Source organism: Coenobita brevimanus, chromosome 64 (genome assembly GCF_032717465.1).
Source record: "Coenobita brevimanus isolate Jiangsu-jjx chromosome 64, ASM3271746v2, whole genome shotgun sequence".
Taxonomy (NCBI): Eukaryota; Metazoa; Arthropoda; class Malacostraca; order Decapoda; family Coenobitidae; genus Coenobita; species Coenobita brevimanus.
Genome location: NC_137017.1, coordinates 31,556,784 through 31,577,539, shown reverse-complemented (window position 1 = coordinate 31,577,539; position 20,756 = coordinate 31,556,784).

The following is a 20,756-nucleotide window of genomic DNA, read 5'->3' as shown; positions in this document are numbered from 1 at the left end:
TTCTGGTGACGTATAGGTTAGCTAGTTTCTAACTTTCCACCCCTCCCTATTAGTTTGGAACAGTAGGTGTCGGTTCCTATTTACTGAGATTACCTTTGCTTATCGCCCACGGAGGGTCCCCCCCACTGATCGCTCTGGGGTGTGAATTAACACGGTCGGGTCTCCCTGGAGTGGTTTGAGAGGGCAATTTCAGCCTTAGGTGTGTGGTCCCCGGTTGTTTGTCCCTTGTTCGTTTTTCCTCCTCCTTCCCGCTTCCCCCGTTAGGGGGAAGTGGTCCCTATGGCGGACAACCCTACTGCCTCCCCCCCCCTTCAGGGGGGGAGGTGGTCCCGACGATACCCCGACAGATGCACGGACTGACCGCCCGCAGACAGAACGGCCCCAGACACATCTCTTGGACATCCCTGTAAATAATGCCAAATATGTGACCCTACATGCTCTAGGTTCTACTCCCTTGAGCAGTCTCAAATCTTTCCTCATCAAGAAAGTGATTGATTACTGTGCTGGGGAGGTGGAACAAGTAAAAAAACTTGGTAACGGAGACCTCCTCATCAAAACAGTAAACTCATCCCAGGTAAAAGACTTGATGAAACTGAGTAAATTCCATTCATATGATGTCGAGCCGAAGATCCCGCACGCCATGAATTCCTGCAAGGATGTCATCACCTGCAGAGATTTCATGGTTATGGAAGAGGACGAGATCATACGGGAACTTGCCCAGCAGGACGTAATTGGTGCCCGGTTTATCACTAGATTTTCCGAAGGCGTGAGGACGACGACTGCCACCATTGTCTTGACTTTTGGAAAAGTGTCACTCCCAGACCATGTTAAAGTTGGATACGAAATTGTTAACGTCAGGCCTTATATCCCTAATCCACTTCGTTGCTTAAGGTGCCAAATGTATGGGCACGGTGATAAGACTTGTTGGGCTTCCCAGTCAGTATGTGGCAAATGCGGAACACAGGGACATGATGCTGAATGCTGCACATCGGAGACGGTACGTTGTTTTCACTGCAAGGGCGCACACTCCACTTCCTCTAGGGATTGTCCCAAGTGGAAGGAGGAGAAGGAGGTCTGTGCAGTGAAAGCAACTGAGGGCATTTCCTACTACGAAGCTAGGAAAAAGGTGAAGGAGTTGCATGCAACTCCCACGCCAAGTAGGTCCTATGCTTCGGCAGTAATGTCCCGTCCCGTCATGTGCACCGTGGAAACACAGACTGACCCTGAACCTGTTCCTCTTGCCTCACACTCTACCTCTCCATCTGAGCCTCCTGTCCAATCCACCTCTCAAACTGACACCCCTGTTGCACCTTCGTACTCTCAGGCTGCTGCTGCCTCTCAGTCAGTCAAGCCTAAGCCGAAGCCTGACAACTCTAGTAATAATAATATGACCACCCTCACCAAGTCACGTCCTCATGTTCTTCCTGTTCCTGGCCCAGCGAGGGAGAGAAAAGGGAGCTCTTCCTCGGTGGAATCTGGGACCCTAGTTATTGACGAAAACATGGAGGTTTCCGTCGCCGAGCACTGGGATAGGTCCGCCGGTAGTCGCTCGCCTGCAGGCGGGCGGCAAAAAAAGCCTAAGCACACTGGCCCCCATCGTAAATCTTAAACCGCCACATTCACTATATTACAGTGGAATTGTAGAGGTATTGGGAATAAATTACAAGATATAGCAATCTTGCTTTCTATACACAGGCCAGACGTTGTTTGTTTACAGGAGACGCGCCTGGAGGATCATCCTGATCCTCCACAGTTCAAACACTACCACCCGTATAGAAGATATGAAGGTCACGGAGTAGCCATATACACACACAAATCACACCCACAAACGGAAGTGATTCTAAATTCTACTCTGGAAGCGGTCGCGTGCAGAGTAAAATTTAATAACACGTATCTGTCTATTTGCTCTCTGTACCGTCCTCCACATGGCCCCATTGATAGTGATGCTTTAAATTCACTTTCTGAACATCTTCCTGGAAATAAGTTAGTGTTGGGCGATTTTAACGCCCATCACTATCAATGGGGTAGCTTGAGGATTGATGGTCGTGGGGAGCAAGTAGCCGACCTAATACTACAGTCCAACCTCTGTCTTCTGAACGATGGTAGAGCGACTCGTGTAGATGATCGTACTGGTAACTTTTTGGCCAATGACTTATCTTTGGCCTCCCCTGGTATACATCAAGATCTCTCGTGGGACCCTTACGACGACTCCTTGGGAAGTGATCATTTACCCATCTGTCTTTCTTATACACGCGACATCGTTTCGGACCCTCCACCTCCAAAATTAAACTATAAGAAAGCAGATTGGGGATCCTTCTCAAGGATCGCCAATTTAGATATATCTGCAGAGACCACAGATGTTAAGGTCGAAAATATAACTACTTCCATATTACACGCAGCTAAGGCTGCTATTCCCAAGACTTCTACGGTTCATGCGAAGCATAGGGCACATTGGTGGACGCCGGATTGCCAACAAGCATTAAGAAAACGCAATAGGAGATACAGGATTTTTGATAGTCAGCCCACTGAGGAAAATTTTATTGCATACAAACAGGCACGGGCTGAGGCAAGGAGAATAATAAGAAGGGCTAAACGTGACTCCTGGCGGTCCTTTGTGTCCATGGTGACTCGTACAACACCATTACATAAAGTCTGGTCCACTATAAGATTATTAAATAATAAACGCCCATACTTCCCTGTGACCACCTTGCAGGTGAATAACACCACCTATGACGAGCCCGTGGACGTTGCTAACATCCTCGCCAGGAGTTTTTCTCATGTAAGTAGCTTAGCCAATTATGACCCGCGTTTCCAACATCATAAACGCATGGCTGAGCTACAGATATTAGACTTTGCCACAGAAGACGTACACTCCCCATACAACCAAGAGTTTACGTTAGATGAACTGCTCCTTGACCTTAAATCCTGTAAAGACACCAGCCCTGGACCAGACACCATCACGTACGGTATGATCCAGCATCTTAATCAGGACAACCTGATTAAGATGTTAGCATTGTACAATGAGATTTGGGCGTCTCGAACGTTCCCAAACTCATGGCACTTTGCGCACATCATACCGATACCCAAAGAGGCTGGTCGTCTTATGAATCCTACTTCATTTCGTCCTGTTGTGTTGACTTCTTGTCTATGTAAGGTCATGGAACGTATGGTTAACAATAGGCTTCTTTTTGTTTTAGAGTCAAAGAATTTGTTAAGTGATCAACAATGTGGCTTCCGTAAATACAGAAGTTCACTAGATCATTTAATGAAGTTGGAGCAATGTATTGCAGAGGCATTTGCCAATAAAGAATTCATGATAGGGGTGTTCTTGGACATCCATAAAGCCTATGACATGACCTGGCGACACGGTATACTAATGAAGCTCTATGCTTATGGTTTAAGCGGAAATTTGCCTGTTTTTATTCCAGATTTCTTAAGGGACAGAACTTTCTCTGTCAAATTGCCCCGTAACGTAACATCGGATATCTTTATCCAGGAAAACGGGGTGCCACGGGGAAGTGTGCTTAGTCCTACTTTATTTAGTATTATGATCAATGATATTCTGTCATCAGCTCCCATCCTGAGGAATCTTAAATACTCGCTCTACGCTGACGATTGTGCAATATGGCACTCTTCCCGTAATGCACAATTTTCGGCTGGGAGGATTCAAGCAGCCCTTGACTCCGTCCACCAATGGGCCTTGCAGTGGGGATTTAAGTTTTCCGTACGTAAGTGTGCCGCTATAGTCTTCACTAATCGTAACGTACCTAATTTGTGCTTAACTTTGGATAATCAGGCGGTACCTTTTCAAATTTCTGTAAAATTTTTAGGAACACATTTTGATCGTAGAATGAATTTTAAACTTCACGTTAATACTTTGCTTGCTCGTTGTGATAAACCGTTAAATGTCCTCAAGTACCTAGCGGGTACTACCTGGGGTGACGACAGAAAATCTTTATTAATGGTGTATAAGTCCCTTATTCGATCGAAGCTAGACTATGGCACACAGGTGTATGGCTCGGCATCCGATGCCACGCTGAAAGGATTGGATATGCTACAGAATAAATGTTTGCGAATGTGTCTTGGAGCCGTCCGGTGTACCCATGTGGCTCGTATGGAAGTGGAGGCGAATGTGCCTCCCCTCCGTATTCGCCGTGACCACCTGGCCTTGTCCTACGGCGTAAGGACATTAAGGAAAAGTAATATCGGCGATGTGGCCTGTACCCCCCTGCGTCAATACCACCACCTTCTGCGGGGGGTGCGTCGGCCACTTGCCACTCGCCTCCACTTACTGGCTCAGGAGCTTGATGTGGACCCCAGTGACTGTGACAAGTTGGTGCTTAAAAATATAGCGCCTTGGGAGCCACCCGGCTTTACAGTGGATGTTACATGGCTCCCAGCACCAAAGGCCAAGGCGCCGGAGGCGGAGGTCCACCACTTGTTTCGTAACATCATTGTTCGTCACTTAGAGTCCCATCAATTGTACACCGACGGCTCCAAGTCGAGTGAATGTGTGGGTGCAAGTGTGTGGTCAACTGAATGTGCTCTCAGGTTTCGGTTGCCGACTCATACATCTGTGTTTACTTCAGAACTTTTTGCTATTGACAAAGCCATAGACTATGCTCTCAATTCTAGGCGTGAATCATTTGTCATATTTTCAGATTCAAAATCAGCCCTTCAGGCAATTGCATCTTGCACTACGGACTCTCACGAGATCCAGGGCCGCATCATTAATAAGTTGCATTCATGCAACAAGTCATTCACGCTGATCTGGGTGCCTGGTCATTGTCGTATCTACGGCAATGAGCAGGCTGACTTATTTGCAAAGTCGGCTGTAGAGCCCGAGGAGACTTGGGACGTTCCTCGTGATCTACTGTCGAGTCTATCTCTCGGAAAGAAATCAATAAATCTTCTGAGGCAAGGTCAGTGGACCAGGCTAAATATTCCAACTTGTAAGCCGTACCTGGGCGACTGGGACACTGCCATCCGTCCCAGTCGCCTAGAAGAAAAAGTGTTGGTACGGTTACGGCTCAATGCCACCATTTTAACCCACATAAAACCATATATGGAAAGACGCTTCCCACCGTACTGTGACATCTGTAATGCGGTGTTATCTATCAGTCATATCATCCTGCGCTGTCGGCGATTTATTCGTGAACGTGCTTCACTTATAAATTACTGCTGCGCAGTAGATGTCCCCTTCACCCTTTCCACCATCCTGGGTGATGGGGACATTGTTATGACTGATAAATTGATGGCTTTCTTGAGAGAGACCGGACTGATCAGAGTGATGTGACTATTTTACTGTGTGGTTATGGTTTTTATCAACGGTAAATACGTATATATTGTAATATTAATTAGGGTTGACAGTTGACATATTTTAAATAGTTCCTCCTCCCACCGATCTATTTCTAATATAGATGTCCCCTACATTAAGCCAAGTTCCTCGCCTGACAGTTACCAGCTGATGAGTGCAAGTGTGCAATATAGGAAGGTATTGGGCACTTGCAGTCGATGGTGGTCTGCTGGGCGAGGTTCTTCACTTTTTGTACAAATTATGTAAATACATTATATTATCTTGCTTAAGTTATTCTGATTAGGGACGACAGCTGACGTATATGGAAATGTTCCTGACTCGTCTGGTTCCCTTTCATATATTGATGTCCCCTATATTAGGTTGTGTCTCGACTGACGGTCACCAGGTGATGAGTGCAGGTATGTCATGTAGAAAGGCATTACATATCTGCAGTCGATGGTGTTCTGTTAGTCGAGGTATTTTTACCATTAGTGTAGGTCTAGCTATCTGTCTTTGAAGGATTTAGTATAGGTTAGCGATTTGTCTGTTAGGTGATTAGTTTTAGGGTCTTTAGATTAGTTTGTCTTTATAATATAAGGTATAAAAAATATAAAACCAAGAAAATTTAAAAAAATAAAAATAAAAAAAAATAAATAAAATTAAAATTATTATATATATATATATATATGTATATATATATATATATATATATATATATATATATATATATATGTACGTTTGCATGAAAGTGTGTCTGTATGTATGCATGGAAGTGTGTGTGTGTGTGTGTGTGTGTGTGTGTGTGTGTGTGTGTGTGTGTGTGTGTGTGTGTGTGTGTGTATATGTTTGTATATATATATATATATATTTAAATATATATATATATATATATATATATCTGGCCTTAATAACCAGGGGCTTCGGCCCCAATGGTTGATAGGCCGAAAAAAAAAAAAGAGGTTTTAAGTTGGCAGAGAGAAGTGTGTAAAACAGGGTGTCAGAAGGCACTGGTGAAGATGGAGTGCTGATTGAGTTCTTAGAATGGCAGTGACCTATCAATCAATCAATCATCATTTATCAGGTGCCATAAATTTCTTATTACATATACCCTAATTTGTGAGACTTCCTGCTTCAGAACTAAATGGGTGACTTTTATGAAAATACAGAAAAGTTTCATCATTTTAGTCAGGATCATCTAAAGAAAAAAAATGTAGGAGTCATAACACTGCAATGTTAACTACCTGAAATAAGAAATAATCCTAGTTCAACTTTTTGAGCGGCATGGTAAAGCGTCGTGATATTTAAACCGAAAGTGCGATAATTTCTGATGCATGTGATGATAAAGGGATATGTCTGACCTTTGTAAATCGCTGTTTACCACACTTTGTAACGTGGGACTCGGCCTCTTCACATGTATAAATTACAGGTGTTTAATGAATAACTAAAAAATCAGGAGAATTTCTGAAGTATGTGATGATAAAAGAATATGTCTGACCTTTGTGTATCGCTGTTTACCACATTTTGTAATGTGGGACTCGGCCTGATCACACTTATAATTACAGGTGTCTCATGAATATCCATAAACAATCAGGAGTTCCTTACACCTTGAGTCGCAGTGTTAACTCCTTTGCAACGATGTCCTGTTTCCACGATTATCATTACTATCTCCAGATTATTCATTAAAGTCTGGAATGATTTGATGACTGCTTTATCAAATCCCTATAGTTCCTTTTGTTTTCTCTAGCTCAATACAAACATCAGACGGTAGCTAGAATAAAGAAAATATACGTCATCGGAATGAAGGGGTTAATAATGCGGCAATAAGGGCGTCCTATCTGTGCCACGACCAAGATATCGGGTACAGATATAAATGACCTGCCTATGTGGAGAAAGATACCAGTATTTGCAGATGGAAATGTATAGGAATCACGTATTTCTAATGATGAGTTGAACAGAAGCAAAAGGCTCTACGTTGTCCCAAGCCCTTGTCAAACTGTGAGACTTAATCATTTGAAATTGTGTTATATATGCACTGCACGTCACCGTAGGCCAGAAATAGCATATATTATTGCACGACTGCGTCATCAAAGTATGCAAAAATAAAGAAAAGTCAAGGAAGGGATGAAAACAGAAAAACGAGGACATGGAAGCGGGACGAGTCTAAGGACGGAAAATATATAAAAGGAAGGAGAAGCACTGAGAACGCCGTCTCGAAAACACTTCATAATCCTCTTAACATATTTTTTTCTCTTCTTTCGTCTCCTCTTGGGAGCAAGAGGAGAGCGACAAGGTTTCATGAGACACAGTTTGATAAGATCACTCTGTGACATCAATGTGCACTGTGTTACAAGGTTACATGATATGGGTCAACAGCCATAGATAAATGTGTTTTATCATATTTTTCAGCCTTTTTGTGTGTGTGTGTGTGTGTGTGTGTGTGTGTGTGTGTGTGTGTGTGTGTGTGTGAAAGAATCGGGTGCTACATAAAGATATAATAATGGCAGACCTAAAAAAAAAAAATGGTAACTTTTTTTTTTTTTTTTCAAGCCTATCAATATATTAACTGGTCACTGATTCTATGATAATACTGTTTACCGTTGTCCACCTTTAAGAACTGTATTTCACAAAACCTGAATTACTCATATGATGTGGCATGAAATGACGCACAGCCATAACCGTGACGACAGTGATATGAGAGTCTGAATAGCTGCACAACTTTCAAGAGTACACAGAGCGGATACCACCTGGCATCGTAGGCATAAATACTCCTGAGCCTAACATGTATATCATATTGCTAGTCTGTACAATTATCATAACTCATACAGCTACCAAGAACTTTGATGCCAAGCTAGAGTCAATATTAAAACGAAAAATACAGCAAAACAAAATTATTCCTGATAAAAAAAAGAAATTGCTATGGACTCTTACCGTACAAACCGAATATATTAAAATGAAAATACAGCAAAACATAATTATTCATGATTAAAAAAAAAAAAAAATGCTACTGACCCACCGTACGAAATGACTCAGGTCCTTTCTGAATAGGTCCCGTTTAGGTGCAGACTGATACCGTGTCGACCGCAAAGGACATTTCCACTGAACTCTTTAGAGGCAAATATCATTCAGTACTATCAAAGGAAACGATTCTAGGAGCCGGCAGGATTACCTAAGGAGATAGTATGGTACTGAGAACAGCAAAATATGAAGAACCAAGGATTAAAGAAAGGCAGGGGAAGGACGAGATACCCCAGCTCAAAGTTAAGATACTGCGGTAAGCTTTTGACTGCTATGATTTTGCTCAGATAAACGAAATAATTTGGTTTTATTCTGAACACATTTTACTCAATGCAAGACTGACAAGTAGTGATTAGGTCTTTTCTTAAAAATGTTTATGGCTGAATCTTCTGCAATGTTTCCTGAGAATCTGTATCATTCATTAATAACTTAACTGGTGAAGAAATATTTTGCAAGGACAAAGGTGAATATGTCCCGATAATTTTAACGATATGTCTTAAGAGTCATAAGCAACTGTGAAGAGATTATCTTTTCCGTGCATTATCAATTCCTTTGACTACATAATCCTAAAGCACTATATCTGATTCCCTCTTAATCAGAGTTTGGAAAGGAAGTAACGACCAATCTGCTTCAGTTCGTTTTCATAAGATTTGTTACGAAGAGGAGCATTCATTACAACTGGTGTATCCTTTAGGGAGTCAAACTATGCTCAGTCATTACTCAGGTGTGGAGATCGAAACTTCACTGCATATTCCACGTGACCATATCAAATTGATACAACTGAAGTTTCTATTGATAAATCCTAACATTTTATTGGCCTTTATGGCTGCTTCTTGCAATGTTAAAAAAATTCAATCTCTTAATACTGTCACACTTAGAACCTTATAGCTATTCAGCTCTTATATTTTGTCCTGTCACTTCATTTTCATATTACTATTGCTTCTGCCGACTGGTATGTGCCATTTAGATGGCCACTCGGCTATAATGTTACGTTTTGCTGTAGTTTTATCTCATCATTACCGTTTGTGGTGAGAGTTATTTCTATGTCGTGCGCGAACTATGATACGAAGACATTTAAGAATACATTAATGTCATTAATATAGATAGTGACCGGACTATGTCCAAAAGCTGATCCTTGTGGCACACTACTACCTACTGAAGTCCATGGAGATAATATGCAATAAACAAATACTCTGTAACCTCTCAATAAACGACCTATTTAACCAACGACTTCTCTCGGTAATTTCATTTCTTTAGCTTTAAGCATCAAGCTTGAAAGGGGAACCACGTCAATTGCTTTCTGAAAATAAGATATGATATATCTAGCAATTTACTTACGTCTTGGAGGTGAAAGCTAATTATAAATCAAATTAAAGCAGCGAGGCGTGACCATTGTCTTCGAATTCCATGTTGCGTATCTTTAATTACTGTAGTTTCTCCGACTGACCTACTATTTAGTCACAAATAATGGTTCTTTAAACTTATAAATACTACAGAAGGCTGACTGATTTGCGTTTTTCCGATAGCATTCGATCACCTCTCTTAATATCTGCGTTTCGTTGCAAGCTTGCAGATCTCAGAAACTTTCCTTTTTCGCAGCTTCATGTTAAAATCTCACAGGTAGACGTTTTTCAAATTCGTTTTTACCCTGCTTCAGAAGTTTTGGATAAAATCTGACTGCACCAAGACTGTTGCTGGTCTTCATTTTGCATTAAAGTCTTAGTGTTTTATAGTTCATGGCAATGATGTCGGATGGTCCATGTTGCCGTTTGATTTGTGTTACCAATTCTTTTATTTTCTGTGGAAAATATAGACACAAAATGTTTGAGAGAGAGAGAGAGAGAGAGAGAGAGAGAGAGAGAGAGAGAGAGAGAGAGAGAGCGCTCGTGGAGGCTGACACAAAGTTTCCTCTTAAAAACTTTCCCGTGATTATTTCCTTGTGACGGCACCTTTTGGGCCAACTCACTCACCTACATTTAATTCCGGGCCGCGCTTTCCTCCCTCCTGCATCGTCTCTCTCTCTCTCTCTCTCTCCCTTAAAATTTACAACTTAACCGTATTAGCGTCAGTATTCAGTACAGTGCAACTAAAATATTGTAACTACTCCAGGATGAAATTATATACAGTATATAATTATATATGCTATATGTATCTATCTCCTGCATCTATCTTTTTATTTCTCTCTCTCATTACATATCGGTATATGCGGTAAGCAAAGATGAGCAGATGAGTATAACAACAAGAAAGCACTCAGACAGCGCATACCTCCGCCAATGCTACTGCCATTAAAAAGGATCCGGATTCGTGAAGATATTGTGTGGAGTACATAGGATCCGATTCCTCTTCAAAATTTGATAAATTGTTTTTTGACCCATGGCCCACACTTCCACAAATTTTATTGAATTCATTGAGAACTTTTGGAAATATTATACACAGGATTCGGATCCGGATCCGCCCCGAAAGTTATTCAGTTCTTTCTTAGCCTATGGCCCACCCTTTCGCCAAATTTCATTGAAATTCACTAAGAACTACTGGAGATATCGTATGGACAAACAAACAGATAGACAGACAAACATAGATAAATACATAACCTCCTAAAATTCGTTGGCGGAGGTAATTATTGACAAAAAAAGGAAAACTATGGGAACAAAGTTATATCCTTGTTCCTATAAATAAAAATGTATATATATCGTGAATGTGGTGTGGTGTAGTTGATACACAGGCGTACCATGTACCTGTACGCTCTGCCTTCTTATTCGAATATTCTTCACTACCAATCATTCTTCCAGGTTTTTCAGTCTTTAAAAATGCTGCTTCTCGTTTATTTATTTATTTATTTATTTTACGGAAGCCAAAAAAGAAAAAAGCCTTCTGCTGCGCTAGCCTTTTCTTATACTACTGAGATCAGCCCTACGTATCTATGTAACTCTCTCTCTCTCTCTCTCTCTCTCTCTCTCTCTCTCTCTCTCATTACCGGGCTTTCTCCTCCTGCTCCCGCTCCCAGTTTTTACCCCTGCTCACTCTGGCGCTCCTTCCACTAATGGCTACCCCAGTCTCGGAGTTGACCATGTATTGAGGGTTTCCAGTGCGTCCCTCCCTCACAGACCTACAGACACGGACCTTGTTTCTTTTCTTCACAGACTTGAGCGACGTGTATCCTTTTCTCCTCTAGATATACTTGAGACAGAGCATTTTTTTTTTCTTTCCTTTCACAGATGCTGTCCCTCTTCTCCTTATACACCCACAGAAAGGGACTTGTTTCCTTCCCTTACATAGTCTAGTCACAAAACTTTATTATCTCCCAAGTCCTCTTCCTTTCCCTCAGAAATCCTAGAATAGAGTTTTTTTTCTATTTTATTTTATTTTACTTTTTTTCTGCGCCCACATTAAAGGATTCTTATTCTCTTCACAGTTCCTAGAGGCGACTTTTTTCTCTTCCCTCACAGACTCTAGGGAGAACTTTTTTTTTTTTTTTTTTCTATCCTTCATATACCCGACCTGTATGGCCCTTTTCTCTTCACAGATTCCACAGACACCGATCTTTTCTCTTTTTTTCACAGACCCCGGTGGCAAATCTTTTTCTTTCCCTTACAGCCTCTACGGTCAGCGGTCTCTTTTCGGTAGCTTAGTGACGATACAGACACCCACTTTTCCTTTTCCTTTGACTCTCAACAGACACCGGTCTAATTTTTTTCCCCCCTGGCATTGACTTTGTTTCTTTCCGTTACAGAACCAAAACAGGAAAATTTTATTCTTTCTGTTACAAACTCTGGTTACTTTTCCTCTTCACAGATCCACAGGAACGGACAATTTTATTTCCCTCACTGACCCTACTGACACGAACTCTTTTTCACATATCCTAGACACGATTTTTTAACATTCTTGAACTCAGTGACCCAAGAGACACCAAATTTTCTTCCCTTTTCATTATTCTTCTTGCCTTCACAGACCCCACAGACACGGTTCTTTCCCTCAAAGAACTCTACGGAGAACCTTGTTTTTCCCTTACAGACCCTACTAACATAAACCATTTCTATGTTTACAGACCCCACAGACAAGATTTTTTTTCTTAGTTGTTTTCTTTCCCCTCACAGACCCAACAGACACGTTTCCTTCTCTTTACAATCGCCACAGACAAAGCTCTATAATTGTTTCCTTCACGGATACGGGCCTTTTTTTTCCTCTCTTTCCGGAATCATAGACACGGATTTTGTTTAATTCCTTCACAAACCCAAACGACGATTTTCTCTTTTTAAGATACGAATCTTTTTCTTCCCATCATAAACACTGTTAATCTATCATTCCCTGCAGGCCCCATAGGCCCTGTTCCCTTTTCTTCTCACAGATCCTACTGACATAGTTATTTTTAATTTAATGCACATAATTCATAGAGATGACAGTTTATTCTCATCAAACACTCTATTCCATATAGATATCACGGATACTGTCCTTCTTCTTCTCCAAGTCACGACTCTCATCACTTCCCACAGACCTCATAATGAAGGCTGTTTCCCCACCTCACAGGAAAGTCGTTTTCCCTGTTTCACATACTTCATAGGTAAGTTTTTTTTTTTTCCCTAGCTCTCATATCCCATAAACAAGACCTATATCTCACAGACAACCTCAAACATAGTTCTTTCCTTACACACACGTCAAACAAAGCTTTCCATCTATTTCATTGGTCTTTTTTTTTTTTTTTAATTCCATAGAAGCCACAGGAATGGCTCCTTTGTCTCACAGACTCAACAGAAACAATTCTTTCTCTACCACACACTACCCTAGCCAACAATATTTACAGATACAGGCATTTTCTGTCAACCACATGAGTATAGACAAGTACTTTTATATATATCATACTCCTAACCAGGCCTTATCTTTATCTCAGACCTTCACACACATGGTTCTTGCTTCTCCTCAAAAACTCTGCGAACAAGTACTTTCTCCAGTTCACAGGCAAAATCCATTAGCTGAGGGGCTTTTTCTTTCACACAGACTTCACAAATAAGGTATTTTCTTCACCTCACGCAGCCTTCGCTAGCAATATCCACAGAAACAGCTGTTCTATCACACAGATTCCACAAATAAGACTATTTCACTAATCTAAAGACCCCATCAAAAACAAAAACAATAATCTCTTTCCACCTCACATCCAGAAAACATTTGGGCTGTGTTCTCTCTCTCTGCTGTCCGCTGCAGATCTCACTCCTTACAAAGTTTCTCCTCGTACAAACCGTATATTCGTGGGAAGTGAAGGCGCCTTAGCACATCTTTCGTATCCCTTTATTCTCCCATGTGGCGTAGCATCTATTTCTTCATGTACTATATTGTTGTTGCTGCTGCTGCTGTTGTTGTTGTTGTTTCCCCTGGCTAATTTGGACGTTAGCCCGGTGGAATGCAGGCTGTAGCTGTTCTCCTTCAGTCCACTATCCTCGTTTGAAGGAATAGGGAGGAAATTAAGGGGCATTTGTACAGTACAACTCTAACTGCGCGGTTATATCGGTGCAACCTCGTGAAGGCGTCCCTGTTCAGCACCAAGGAAACTATGTCGATGTCAATACTACAAAGTTATAAATGAATAAAATCTAGATGCGATAAACAAGACATTTCACAAGGAAAGATGTGCAAGTCTTTTTTTTAAGCCAATAAAAATATGACTTCTGTATCTTCACTGCCACGCATCTCAAGGACTGGAGCCTTAACGTAACTGTTATTCATAAATCTCATCCTCAGAGCTTATGCCTCAAAGTCACTACTATCCCTCACTCCATCTCTCAACACATTCCACACGTCTTTTAACATTACTAGGTACGATAACTGTGACTTCTCCAGCATATTATATCCTCTTGCTAACACGCCCACTGCTACGATGTCTTTTTACATCCGGATTATGTTATTCAGCTAAGGAGAGACTTTACCGGACTGGAGGAGTTAGAGTTGACCTTCAAAGAATCCCGATTTGTCTTACCTTGTGTAATAAAATCTGGAGACAACAAGAACTGACGTCATGGTAGTGTCACACATAAGTGCAGCATATTCAATCGCCCACTTTGCATGTAACTGCTGTGTAGTTGTGACAGACGGCAACGAGGGGAAGACGTTTATGCCGGGGGACCAAAGCTACACTACAACCTACTTCCGAGATTCATATTCCCTCCTCCATACCCGATACACCTTCACCATATCGATGACCCACATCTATGCAGTTTCGTACTCTTCCATACAATTTATCCTCCCGTTTCTCACCCACTCACGCACTCACGAACACAACCAACTGGCATTCACACTACTATTACAAATCTTCACTCAACCACCCACACAATTCCTTCTTTACTTTCACTCAGTCGTTTTCGTAACCCTAGCTCCGACAGTATAGCTCAACCATTGGTACATTTATGTTTCACTTGCTCACAACTCTCTAGGATCCTTATCCTTGTTCTATCGTCCAAGCGAATCTTCTCTGTCACTCACCCAATCACAACTCGCTAACATCTACATTCATACTCAACCATCTAAACAAGTCGCCTCTTTCACATCCACTCGCATCTCGCTATCACATCGTTGCTCTTCCGTCAAAACAAATATTCCCTTTGCTCCACCGTCCAAACAAATCTTCCCTTTCATTCACCCACCCCCTCAAACAAAACAAACCACTCATTCACAGTTAACGACGCCACATTTTCCGTCATATCCCTTCTCATTAACTTCCACACGCGCGAAATCATACACAGCAGCCTCGTTTATTCTCTCTGGCCTCTATTCACTCTTTTACACAATAAATTCTTTACTCACCACCACAATCCCCTGAATATTTTGGTGGGCTACAAATTCACTTCCATGATTTTCCCTGGCGAGGCGAGAGGGCACGCACACACGTACACAAATGCGCACACACGCACATGGACGTATACACAGACTCCGCTGCTACCCCCACGCCACACACACACACACACACACACACACACACACAAAAGCTACCTGCCTGCGTATTCAGACGGCAACAAAAACAACAATCATGAACTGCATCGGTGTTGGATTCAGGGCCCTGTGAATGCAACAAGAGAGAGAATATTTGCCGTGTGAATCCAAAATATCGAACAGTTCTTTTTCCTCTCTCTCTCTCTCTCTCTCTCACACACACACACACACACACACACACACACACACACATTTCCATACTCCTTTTTCTTTACCCTTTTTCCATTCTCCTCTCCCATATCTGATCTCCTTCTCTCTCTCTTATCCTTTCTCCTTCTCTCCATCCCTCGTCCCTTTTTTCTCTTTTTCCCTACGCTTCCTCCTTCTCTTTACTGTTACCTCCTCTGTTCTATCTCCCCCCCCCCTCTCTCTCTCTCTCTCTCCATTGCATCTCCGGATTAAATAAAATGCAGATGAGACCCTCGCCGTAGTATTATCCCGAACCTAGCCTGTGTGTGTGTGTGTGTGAGAGAGAGAGAGAGAGAGAGAGAGAGAGAGAGAGAGAGAGAGAGCGAGCACGCAGATATTGGGAACAGTAAACAAAGCAGAGAAAATGGGAGGGAGAAGAGAATAGAGGAAGATTGGGTGAGTGACTGGGAGGAAAGGATTTGGAGAGGGATGAAGGCGAAAGGCAACAAAGTGAGCAGAGTATTATAAAACCATGAGTTACAAGAGGCGTGTTAGTGGCTGCCCAATAATCATACACACACACGTGAGATTATTAAAAGAGTTATAAGATACGTAAGGGAAACTGAAGCCAGCTATGAAGAGTGAAGGATAGTGTTGTTCAGATCTAGGATATGATGATGGTTCTACTCTTCTTGCTATAAGTGAACCGTATGTCTGGAGAATGGTGCAAGTTTTAATTTAATGTTTGGGGATGTTTGAATATTAAGGTAGATGAAAATGAAATGATGGTTAATGAAAGAAGTGGCTGAAATTGTGAAGTGACTGTCATTTCAGAGATTCGAACTGATGAAAGAACTAAAGAAATTTGGTGCAACAGAAACTAGGGGGGAGGCGGTGGCTCAATCGGTAGAGAGGTGGCTTGCGGTCCTACCGGACCCAGGTTCAAATCCCCGCTGGTGCAGGGAACAGTTTAAGGATTTGAATTTCATTACGGCAGAGTTTACCGATCTACCAGAAGACCCGCCGACATGTCGTAAAAATACCCCCGCTAATACCAATACACCAGTCCTGTATGAGACAGCCCTAGCATGTATTCAATATGGACGGTGGGTGTTAGCGCCGAAGTGGTGACATGTAGAGGTGTACGATATGTAGGAGGACTACTGGGCCTTGGGAGCAGGCTGAGAAGCCTATGCCCAGAGTCGAGCACATAAAAAAAAAAAAAAAAAGTTCAAATGTCAATGTATGATATGAATGAAGGGATGGTTAGTCTAAGAAGTGACTGACATTCTGAAGTGACTGTGATCAGAGAGACATGAAGTGGTAAAAGAAGTACAGTAATTTAGCGCTGCAGGAGCTAAGTCATATAAATATGGAGGAGAAACTGAAAACAGGGTGGCCGAAGAAAATAAGGAAGTTCGTGCAACTGAGGTCTTAATAGGAAACAAAAGCCTGAAAACGGTGACTCCATGAGGGCTGTATGAAGAAGCACTGCTATACTTTTTTTTAAATTCTACGTTGTCCTAATTATTGCCGCCTCTCCACCTTGAATGTTGAGGTGTAACAATAGATTAAGACTAGAATACAATGCTAGCCACGAAGAAGTGCTATGAAACGGACGTAAAGCCGTAGTATTGTCTTTTTCTGCCACTGAGTTACCGGAAATAAGCAGCAAAAGGACGAAAATCTGGGCCAAGTTAGAGTAAAAGTAGTATAGTATTTCCTACGCTTAGGCATGGGTGTGTTGCTGAAGAGGGACGCCTTCTCGCAGCGGCACTGATATGACCGGTTCAATCTGCTGCCCGATTATACAAATGCCTCTCAATTCCCTCCCTATCCCCGTGAAGGAGGCAAGTGGACTGCAGTAGGAGGGGGAGCCTTCATTTCACCGGGTTCACGTTCAGAGGAGCCTGAGGTTGCAGATACTACTATGTGTAGGTGTGACACTTTGGTTTGGCAGGAGTATTTGAAATCAAGAATGAGTACAGCAGAGATGAGTGTAAAGAAATGTGTCTTGATCGAAAGTTGGAGAGGGTAAAACTACAGAATCGTTAATGATGTAGAATCAGATTTAATAACTATAGGACAGAAGAGAGTGTACTTAGAGTTAACTGTATAAATAGGGTGGTGAAAAGTATATATGGATAAGACTGAGGGTTGAAGGATGCGTGGAACACCTAACAGAAGATGTCGGATGTCGCAAATGTGTGTAAATAACCGGTAGGCTAAATGGAAGCTGAGGAAGCAAACTAACCCGGACAGAAATAGACAGATGATTCATGTATGAATATGCGAATTACAAGGCAATCAGATCCTATAACCTAGCAGTCATGGAAAAAGTCTCTCTCCCACTGAAAACTTAAAGCAAAATATTCGTTATGATCTTTGGTCTGTAAGTTTGAGCGCAAAACTTCGGAGGCTGGAATAATGAGTGAATGCTTTTAGGACCATTTCATTGGGTACTCTGCTGATGGATTTCTGCTTATTTGCTATCCTTTTCCTATTTTTAATCCTTCACATCTCATGTATTATGGGAGGTGGGTTGGTGTGTGGGGGGAAAAAGAAGAGGGGAGGGGAAAGTGCAATGGGAAGAACGAGAGGGATGGGGAGGGGAAAGGAAGGGGAAAGGGGAAGGAAGGGAGAGAAGGAGAAGGAGGGGGAAAACTCAGAATCAGGGAGAGGGACATTGGAAAGAAAAAATGCATGAGACACTATGGGCCATGGCGAATGTAAAGGAGAAAACAGTTCGGGTGAGAAAGAAAGCGATAAGGGTGAATATGATAACGGGAGAATGAAAACACGGAGAAAGGGGAAACGGGAGATGGCAGGAAAGAACGCGAGGATGCGAGGGGGAATGAGATTTCGGGGAAGGATAAGAATGAGAGTGGCGAGGGAGAACGAATATGTGCGAGCGAGTATGAGAATGTACGCGGGAGTGAAGATGAGAGGAAAAATTGAAAGTGGAAGGACGTGAAAGAGGAAGGAAAAGAAGATTAAAAGAACGTGAGAATAACTGCACCATGGATAGGAGGGGAGGGGTGGAAAGGAAAAGAAAGCAAGGCTGGAAAATATTTAAAAGAATAGGAGAAAGCAAGAGGGGTGAAACTGCAAAAGAGAAAGAGAAAGGTGACTGAGAGAAAGGATTGGCGTGGCAGAGGAAGGGAGGGGTCGGAGGAAGAGGAAATGAAAAAGGGAGGAGAATGAGAGAGTGGGAGAGAAGGGGCGAGCCATGTCGAAAAAAACTGGAAACAGAGAACGAACGAAAATGAATAAAAAGAAACGTGAGCAGACAAAGTAAATTTACTAAAATGGGTGGAATTAGTGCTGCTAAGAGAAATTCATTGAGTGAGTAATATTTAGCCAAGAAAAAACACACACATACATACACGCACGCACCCACACCCACACCCACACCCACACGCAGGGCTCAGATTCGCACAAAAAAAAAATCTCCTGTAACTAGGATGCATGAAGAACAACAAACATGAGAAGACTTTGCGTTCTCCATTCCTTGCAACTTAACCATAAAATTCCCAATATGGTAAGCTTTATTGGAGGGGTATGGGGCTCACTAAGGTTTCAATGGTGACCCCCCACACTCCAATAATGTTCATGGTCATTGTTCTTGCAATTGTTACCTTCACAGCCAAAAATATCTGTGTAAATGGGAACAAATTAGTGAAGGTTTGGTTGGTTAGTATCCGAACAAAAGCGGCGACCGTGGAAGAAGCCTTTAGTTACGACGGGTAAGTTATGGTAAATTTGTGAATCAACTTGCACGCAACGAACCCCAGGTAAGAAGACATCCATGGCTACATCAATCAGGCAGGTGAAGGCAACTCACCCAACTAATTAACGTAATCGGGTCCAGGTGTTCGGGGACAAACATGCAATTGACCTCAAGTTTTAGTCCCTTGTCTCCCGGGTCAGACACCTGTGTACCTCTCTCAGGTTATAAGACCATAAAATATACCTTTAACCCCATCACTGCAATAGATATCTCTTAACTCTTAACCTGTAAGGTACAATTTATTTTTTTCTATCCAGGTTAACGCTACACGACTTTACTTACCATAGGGCAACCTCCGGAGGTAGGAGACATAAATTAACGAAAATCACCTGGTCGGTAGCATTAACACACACTGAAAATGTATCCCCATTTGAAGATTTAATGGGTAATGTCCCTAACTTTTATCTCTGCGGGTGGTATTTCTTTCGTCGAGAGAAAATAGCCTAGCAGTAGCAAAATGCAAAAAATTCAAGATTACCAGTATTTCCAACGGAATGCAAGATCGTCTCCACAAAAAATCTCTTGCACTCAAAGGGGTGGTTCTCTACAACCCTCATCTCAAAATTTATTAAACTCTGTGGATTCGGGTTGCCATAATTCAGTGAAAATATGTTTTTATGGTCTGACCTTGGACCCCACAAACCCTTCAAAAGGCCAAAATATGAAAATAAAGGTGTCTCAGGGTAGAGACAGTTGTACTGAGTTTGAAGTGAACTTTCGAAGAAATTAACAAATGACGCCAAATTAAAATGTGTTAGAAAGAAAGGACGAACAACGGGGGAAGAAGGAAAATGATGTGATCATAAAGACAGAATTGTACTGCCAAGGGTTAAAGGAGACTTTTGTTAATCTCCATTTCACAAACACCTCCAGTAATGAATGGAGAGAAAACAAAATACATACACCAATTTTACATTTCTCATCTCATTCCGGGCATCCCCAGTGAAGGTGGAGTGAAAAGAGTGGCGATTGTGAGTGCTCCTCGTCCCTCTCATTGTCCCCTTCCCTTGTCTCACCTTCCGGGTCTCAGGTGTGAAGGACTAATTAGGATGATTACAGGTGGGCCAAGGAAGAATGGGTTGTAAAAGGGCGTGACGATTAAAAAGGGTAAATTAATAACAGCTTTGGTGCACGTTATAATGAAGCATCTTATGAATTTATATAAGCGTGTAAGAGGGCGTGTCGATTAAACCCTTTAGTTCGATGACACAATTAAAATTTTATTCTTGGTGTCTCCAGATGATTTCATTCAGCTACGGGGAATGATCTACTGGTGAAGAAATACTAAAATCTATATGTTACCCACCCAGTTGTTTAAGTCTCTCCTAACCTGAATAAAACCGTCCAGAGATAGAAAAAAAAAATGAAAAACACGTCATCAGGTGTACGAGGCTAATGATCGCGCCTTCTTTCATCATTTATTCCAGTGAACCCCGCATGCTTTCATTCAGCTGAGGGAGAGTGCCATAGGAGTCAGAAGGTGTTAAAACTAGTACTGTTAACACTTAGGTCGGAACAAGTTGACACTAATATTCGATGTCATCAAGGCCC